Source organism: Pantherophis guttatus, chromosome 7, assembly GCF_059756535.1.
Source record: "Pantherophis guttatus breed Tessera chromosome 7, ASM5975653v1, whole genome shotgun sequence".
Lineage (NCBI taxonomy): Eukaryota > Metazoa > Chordata > Lepidosauria > Squamata > Colubridae > Pantherophis > Pantherophis guttatus.
Genome location: NC_142069.1, coordinates 17062879 through 17071885, shown reverse-complemented (window position 1 = coordinate 17071885; position 9007 = coordinate 17062879).

The following is a 9007-nucleotide window of genomic DNA, read 5'->3' as shown; positions in this document are numbered from 1 at the left end:
TTGGTTTAGTATACTGCAGGAGTGTCAAACTCATGTCATGTCATCATCACGTGACGTATCGTGACTTTTTCCCCTTCGCTAAACCGGAGGTGGGCATGGCCAGCATGTGACGCATCTGGCCCGTGGGCCACAAGTTTGACACCCCTAGTATACTGCATAAAAGAAGCCAATGATGGCCTGTATAATGCCATGATTTAATGTGATATACAAAGCCAAACAGAGAATATTTGTCTGAACAAATCTAAAATGGAATTATCCCAGTATCCAAATGATTATTTAAAACATGTATATAGACTCCCCCTCATATCAAATTCTGGCCAATTCCCAGATTATTCCAACGGGTCCAGAATGCGGCCGCGCGGGTGATTATGGGGGCGACACGGTGCACCCATGTAACACCTCTCCTGCGCGAGCTGCACTGGCTCCCAGTGGTCTTCCGGGTGCGATTCAAGGTGCTGGTCACCACCTTTAAAGCGCTCCATGGCTTAGGACCTGGGTATATACCAGATCGCCTTCTGCCACCGATAGCCTCCCACTGGCCAATACGCTCCCACAGAGAGGGACTCCTCAGAGTGCCGTCGGCCAAACAATGTCGACTGGCGACACCCAGGGGGAGAGCCTTCTCTGTGGGGGCACCTGCCCTCTGGAATGAACTGCCTTTGGAGGTTCGCATGATCCCCGACCTACGTACCTTTCGCCATGCCCTTAAGACTCTTTTGTTCCAACAGGCCGGGCTGGCTTAGAAAATGAATTTTAAATTGGGTGTTTGTAGCTTTTAACTTAAGGGCCAAATTTATATATTTATTTTAAATTGTTTTTAAATTTTGTGAGCATATGTTTGTTTTAATATGGCTGTACACCGCCCTGAGTCCTTCGGGAGAAGGGCGGTATAGAAGTTTAATCAATCAATCAATCAATCAATCAATCAATAATAAATAATAAATAAATACATTCAAAGGAGGAATGTTGAGAACCAGCATTTGCTCAAGTGATAAGGTGAGATTGGACCAGATTTCAAAATCTAAAAACACAGGGAAAAAAACTTGACTGGCCATATGTAAAAGAAGGCAGACTTCTGAATCTTTTCATAATTGTATAGAAGTGGGAAATTTTGGCAGATGCAGTTTATCTTGCAGGAATGCAAAGTATCACTTCAGCTACAGCAAGATGCCCTCTTGCTCACAGCTACTCAAAGTAGAGGCATGCACCGCACATTCTCACAGCTGAGTTTACAAGTAAAAAGGTGCTGATAAAGGATATAGGAGTGGTTGTTGAAATTCAAAGAAGTGTTGTGGAAAGGAATGGAAATTTGACGCAATTATAATAGCAATTGACTTAAGAAAGGATGAGTGAACTGCATTAATAATAAATCACTGAACTGTCATCAAAGCAGCATAATTTGGCTTGTAAGAAACTGCTGCTGAAAACTTGGAATGGATCAACTACAGCAGTACAAACAAGCAAAGGATGCATTCACGTCAGAGGTTTCAGCAGGTTCTGACCAATTGTGGAGAACCGGTAGCGGAAATTTTGAGTAGTTCGGAGAACCAGTAGTAAAAATTCTGACTGGCCCCGCCCCCATCTATTCTCTGCCTCACAAGTCCCAGCTGATCGGGAGGAAATGGGGATTTTGTAGTAACCTTCCCCTGGATTGTGGAAGGAATGGAGATTTTACAGTATCCTTCCCCTGCCATGCCTACCAAGCCACGCCCACCAAGCCACACCCACAGAACCGTTAGTAAAAAAAATTGAACCCCACCATGTGTCATGCATATCTATGTCCATGAGGTCCATCATGGTTTATTCAACTAACCCAGTTTCCTATATTTGCTTCAGACTGTAAGCTACCTTGATGGACTGTGTTTGTTCTGCAACATGTGGTTGCCTGCTTTGTGAGGCTGGGTGTCAATCAAACACAGCTAGACTGCATGAATAGTATTACATAACCTGGGTCTATTGATAAAGATTCTTGATCCTATTGCTTGTGAGATTGTGTGCAATTGGAAAGGGTGGAGGGAAAGGGGAGAGATCCAGGAAAATACCAATCATCCTACTCAAGCACCTGAAGCCAGATGACAATCTAAAAGCATACACCCATCATTCCTGAAGAATTTTCTCTCTGCAGACAGATATGCCACAGGCATGAATGGGCATGAGGAGGCTGAACTGAATCCAAGTTGCAATTATTAGCTGCCATGTTTGGAAAGGAAATGAGGGAGACTTGTAGTAAACATTTTCTCTTTGCCATGTTAATATAATATATAAGATTCACACCAGGAGTTTCAGTGTGGCGTTGTCAAAAAACTCAGCCCTAGGTTGAGCTTCAATTCCATTATCATAACACTATCTTTTTTTTACCATATTCCATGAATAGTCCTGATTTACACTGATTGGTTATCCTAGGTAAGTGTTGCATGTTACTTTAAAATAAGGTAAGCCCTTATTCCTACTAGAGATGGAGCACCTGGCCCATCACCGCTGGCCTTCCTCAAGGTGATCAAAACAATTTTATTTAGGCCGGATTTTGAGTCTTAAGGGTAACATTCAGGAGCTGTTTTGACTAGGTTTTTATTTAGTGGGTGGGCAGTTTGTGTGACTTTATTGGATTTTTATGATATTTCATTGCTTTTTATTTTTGCCAATCATGTAAAATAGTGTTTCTCAAACTTGGCAAACTTTAAGATGAATGGACTTCAACTTCCAGAATTCCCCAGAATCTGAACCTATAGTGTCGGCCGGGCAGGGGTGGGTTCTAAATTTTTTTACTACCGGTTCTGTGGGCGTGGCTTATTTTGTGGGCATGGTTTGATGGTCATGTGACAATTATTTAGGATTTAGCAGAGGTACTGGTCTACCAGGCTTTTAACTGCTTGCAGAGCTGTACTGGTCTACTCATTCGTTTTTGGAGCACCGGTCTACTCATTCATTTTTGGAGGCACCGGTCTATCACTACACTGGCTTTTAACACTGATCAGCTGTAGGGCGGCCCTTTGAAGCCCCACGGCAAGAGTTTAAACAGTTTTTTTCCTTTTAGCCGATCAGCTGGGACTTGGGAGGCAGCAATAGATTGGGGGTGGGGGCAAATAAAAGGTAAGAATAACGCGGGGGTGTGGGGGGGGGGCGGGGGGGTAGCTCCTGAACAAAGAGAACCGGTTCGTTGACATCATATCGTCACCGCTACCGGCTCGGCCGAACTGAGCCGAACCGGGAGGAACCCACCACTGTGGCCGGGTGTCTCTCTCAGAAGCTGCAAAAAAACAAAGATAAGTTGGGTGTTGCTGGGCCTTGAAGCAAGCTCATCCTGCAAATCCTTCCATGGGATCTCCCCTTGCTTGTAGATGGGAAGGACTGCAGGGGCAAGAAACAGAGCACAGGTTTACCTCAGGAGATGGGGTAGCCTTGGGAGGCCTGGGGCAAGTGACTCTGGGCCTATGTAGGTTTCCCAGCTGAGGCACCATATGCTTCATTTAAGTATCCTCATGTTCATTTATCAGCTGAATCAGGGAGAATAGGGGATTTGGTTGTTAAGTGAGGCCATTTTGAATGGCTATTATGACATGTGAATATAATGGGCAGGCTCCATTACAGTTGTATCTCGAGGGCTACCTATACTCAAAAGTTTTTTTCCAGATAGCACAAATAATAAACTAATACATATGTACAATGCAGACTAATGTATCTTTATTGAAAAAAATAAATAAATCAATGTTTCAATAAAGCATTATTAGCCAAAATTACAGCATAAGTGTGGGTATGTATCAAACTTTAAATATTGATTAACAAGTAACTTCATTTTCAATATATCTTTTCTGCTTTGGCTTAACAAACTCACTCTGTCTTAAAGCCATGTTCCTAGATTCTAGTTGAATCACTTCCTAGTTAATCCCTTACAAATGTCAGCTAAACGCAGTGGTGGGATTCATATAATTTAACAACCGGTTCTCTGACCTAATGATTTCTTCCAACAACCAGTTCACCAACTTCTCAGAAAGTTAACAACCGGTTCTCCTGAAATGGTGCGAACTGGTTGAATCCCACCACTGGCTAAACTCATTTACTACAAGCCTCAGATGATGAGTATTTATATACTGCTTAAGTCCAAATGGAAGCTGGTTTATTGTTTATGTAGTAAAGTATAAGACTAATAGTATAATAATGTAATAAAAATATAAAGTAATATAACTATACAGTAGAACAGAGTTCAGCATTGAGAGCTGTGGACTCAAAAGCCCTCTGGATAAGCCAAGTTTTTACAACTTTCTAGGAAGCCATGACATTATATGTTTGTAATTTACTCATATTGTTATTTTTATTAGTAGCTTCCAGTCTTAATGCTTCCTGAGAAAATATGTAGTTACTACTATAATATTTAGTTCTCCTGTAAATATGCCAAGTATTTAAGTGTTTATTCTTAGATCTGGCCAGTATTACAAATCTTGATTTAATTGATAAAGCTAATTGAGTAATCTAGATTAATCTAGATTTAGGACTGATAAAACTTGTCCAAATTAGTTTATCCCTAAACAGGGACTGCAGTGAGAAGGAAATGCAAAGATATCTCTCTTTTCTACATGTCTATATGGATCACATTAACTGAAAAATTCCTTGGAATGGAAAACAACATATCACTCCAATGTATATTGTAACGAACACTCCCAAGCATACTTACCTTCAGAGTACACATGTACAGGATCAGTATGCATGCTTTCAAGACCCATGTGCAAGTCATTGTTTCCTCTGAAAACAACATGAAAAGAATTCCTACATGGCTGGTAAGTGAATAAGCAAGTAGGAACTGAATTTGGGTCAAAACTAGCATGTCCAAACTCCTCATAAATCAGTTTCAGCAGGAAGTAAATTTCTGGTGATTGACTTGAAGTATGTTTGATTGGAAGGGACTTTGGAGATCATGTAATTTAATCCCCTGACCCCTCCAGAAATCTGCTACTACGGGAGCCTCAACAGCAGATGGTCATATCACCTCTATTTAAGTATATCTAGTGAAGGAAACTCCACTCTCTCCTGTGGTTGTCTGTTCAATTATTGAATAGATTGTAGGGATAGAATGGTTTTTTCTGACGCTCAGTCAAAATGTACTGGATTGTAATTTAAACTCATTGTTTCCTGTCCTGTGGAACAATTGTGAACAATTCTTCTCTGATCTCTACGTGACAATCCATCAGATATTACAAGGTAATTCTAATGACTCCCCCACAATTATCTCCTTTCCAGACTAAACACACCCAAGGTATTTAATCACTTTTCATAAGTTCCTTCTACATTCTCTACCACGGGTGTCAGCAACCTGTGGCTCCGAAGCCATATGCGGCTCTTTGGGCTCTCTGCTGTGGTTCTGTCGGGTGATCCCACCAGTGGCTGTCCCCGCCCCTCACCCTCCCCTCCTAGTCACTCCTCGCCTGGTCTGAGAAGGTAAGGGCGATGGCGGGGGATGGAGGGAAGGAAGGAGGAAGAGAGAGAGAGATGTCAAAAGGGTTTTGTGGTTCCTGGTGTTTTTTAACAACTGGTTCTCTGCCCTATTGACCGGCTGGGTAGGCGTAGTTGGGGGTGGTGGTGTCATGTGACTGGTGGAAGTGAGTGACGTTGAGTTGCCATGCCCATCCAGGTTTTGTGGCTCCCAGTATTTTCTTTTCTGTGGGAAATGGGTCCAAATGGCTCTTTGAGCATTTAAGGTTGCAGACCCTTGCTTTACCATCATTAGTTATTTTACCCTGAACTTGTTCCAGTTTATCAATGTTTCTAAAATACAGTGTTCAGAACTGTAAGCAGTATTTTAGATGAGGTCTGGCCAATTCAAAATAATCCATGATGACTTTTGATCTTGATACTATACATCTGTTAATGCAGATTAGGATTGCATTTGTCCTTGAACATTCTGCACACTTTTGGCTCATGCTCAGCAGGTTCTTTTTGTGTGTGATACTGCCTTATATGTTGTCCCCTTACTCATGACTTTTATTTTTTTCCCACCAAATGAAGAATTTTGTATTTGTCCTTGTTGAATTTAATATTACTGGTTTCTGCTTATTGTTCCAGCCCAATGTTCTTTAAGATGTTTGCTGTCCCACCTGTTGGGAAGTTGCCAGCCAGGCAAGTAGGAGGGATCAAGCAGGGAATTAGCTTTGCGTTATTGCGCAGTTGCAAGAGACTTAGGGCCACCCTCCTCCTAAATTCCATGGGACCTTACATATTTGTTCCCAAGAGAAGGAAAGCACTCTGGGAATATTCCTGTATTATAGGCAGAACACAATAAAGTAGCTACTTTGAATTCTACAGGTGTGGACCTGGTTGCTTGTGCCTGACACGTTCTCGCTTTTGTCATCAGCAAATATGATTCTTAACTCATTTTAATCATATTTTCTATCTGTTCCACCAAGCTCTTTAGGTCTCTGTTCAACGACAAAAAGTCCAAAACAAATTCCATGACACCATGCATAGTGCTTGACTTGATATTTTTTTATGTCGATCAAAATGCATCATCGTTAGTAATGACCTTGCATTTTACTTAAAATGGATCACATCTCCATTGCACTGATTGGAACTGGAGTACCAGTTGTAAATGATCTCCTGTTGCTTTTTTCCTGATAAACTGCCACCTAAGTTGACTATGCTGTATAACAGCCATGTGCAAAATTCTGATGTCAAAGATTGTCTATTGAATGGTTCTTTCATGATTTTCTTCATGAAATGTATGCTTGTTTTTCTTGCTGGCAGGTGATACTTGGAGGAATAAAAAGTGAAACTGGGGACTCAATCAATTGTGTGTTGTCCTGCATCAAACCTTGATAGAGAGCCTTGATAGTACAGTGGTTTAGTGCACCCTGTTATTAACACAGCTGCCTGCAATTTCTGCTGGTTCGAATCTCTCCAAGGCTCAAGGTTGACTCAGCCTTCCATCCTTTCTAAGGTAGGTGAAATGAGGACCCAGTTTGTGGGGGCAATAAGCTGACTTTGTATAAAAATATACAAAAGTGTGAAGGCTATTGCTTAACGCATTGTAAGCCGCCCTGAGTCTCCGGAGAAGGGCGGCATATAAATCAAATTAAAAAAAAAAAAAACCTGTACAGAAGCACTATTTGCCAGAGTCACTATTGGCTGCAGAGTTAGTTTAATCTATGTTAGCATGTATGCTGCCTATATGTTAGCATGTAATTCTAATCACAAACTCATCTTGAAATCTTTGCATTACAGGCACTTCTATTCCTGAAACATAGCCTCCTCTTCCTGATTTCTTGGTCATTCACAAATCTACTGAGGATCAGGCAACACTATATAAATGGTGAGATGAGAGTTTGGGTCTTGCCTGAAAAAAAAAAAGCCAGACCGGATTAGCTACAGATCTTTGTAATTTCATCAAGCAAGAAAATATTTAATTATAAAACATGGGCTGGGTGAGCCACTTCAAAGTCTTAAATTCTGATGAAATGGTAAAATAAAGAATTAATTCAATTCTATGATACCCTACATTCATTACAGTAAATGAGCAAATTAATAAAAATGTAGAAGCGATTATTCTGTAACATTGCCACCAAGGAATCATCAAAATTCAACTTTCAAAGCCAAATATTGCCTTTCCATGTAAAAGTTATATTAAAAAATGCGATTAGATTTGGGGAAAAAAATACAAAGCAGACAAGGGATGAACTATTGACACTTCTTAATTAGGAATTCAGGAAAACAGTTTTTCTATAGTAGTCCTTGACTTACAACCACAATTAAATGAATCATTTGGTCATTAAGCGAATCTGGCTTCCCCCATTGACTTTGCTTATTGACCATGGGGGTCCTACAACTCGTGTGAAATCAATCATAGGTCACATTTTTCAGTGCCACTGTAATTTTAGATGGTCACTAAACGAATGGTTATAAATCAAGGCTGTTATGTATAAATTGGCTTGACAAAATTAGAAATGAGGAGGTGATAAGCCGCCTGGGAAAGCCAAGGGAAATCATCAAAACCATAAAAAAGTGAAAGTTAGAATATTTTGGACATGTGACACCTGGAAAAATATGGCATACTTCTCTTAATCCTCCAAGGAAAGATTGAAGGCAAACAAAAAACATGGCTTCAAAATCTAAGGGACTGGTTTGGACAAAACTCAACAGCACTTTTTTGTACGGCTGTTGATAAAAATAGGATCACCAATTTGATTGCCAACATCCAATGATGGATATGGCACAAGAAGAATAAGTCAAGGACTCTATAAGGCTGATCTTGTTCTTAGCATAAGAACAATTCAGTTTTACTGGTAAGTACTTGGTCACAAACTAACTGGGCTAATCAACTGTAGAAGTATAACACCAAATCTCAGCATAATACTGGCAAGGCTTCATTAAATCATAGTCCCTTTCTACATTGATACAGACAGCAGCAGGCAAAACTTGATTAGTGTAGCCAGTCACTCTATTGGGAAGCATGTTATGTTGCCAAGGGTTTAGTTGTGTTTTCTGTAATAGACAGGCTTAGTCAATTCCTTTTTTCCAGCTTTTTCTCACAAAATTAAATAGGTTGTCTTAGTTTGTTTCCCTCAAGACTTGATAGTAAAAATAGTCAGACCAAGGTGTGGTTTGGGGGGGAGATAAATTTAACTCCCTAGTAGAGCAAGTTATTAATGGGCATCCTGCAATGTACTAATCCTCTTTGACTCAAATATGTTGTGGGAATAGGAAGGAATTGGTAGCATCTTTTCTAAAATAATAAATTTGATTAAGAGGCATAAGCTGCTATTGGGTTATTTCTGATTTTGGACTACTGTAAACTAAGCTCTGTCTACTCCTACAATGTTGGAATAGGGTATTTATTCCAGTAAGAGCAGAGATTCTTATTGTTCTTTCCTGAAGATTACCCATCAAAGGAAACAAATACTAATTCACAATTTAACATGTGAAGAAGATTAAGCAATCTAATTTGACCTTGGCTTGCTTTAACAGATTCCACCTCAAGCTTACTAAATTGTTCCCAGAAGGGTTACTAAACGCCCTTAACTTT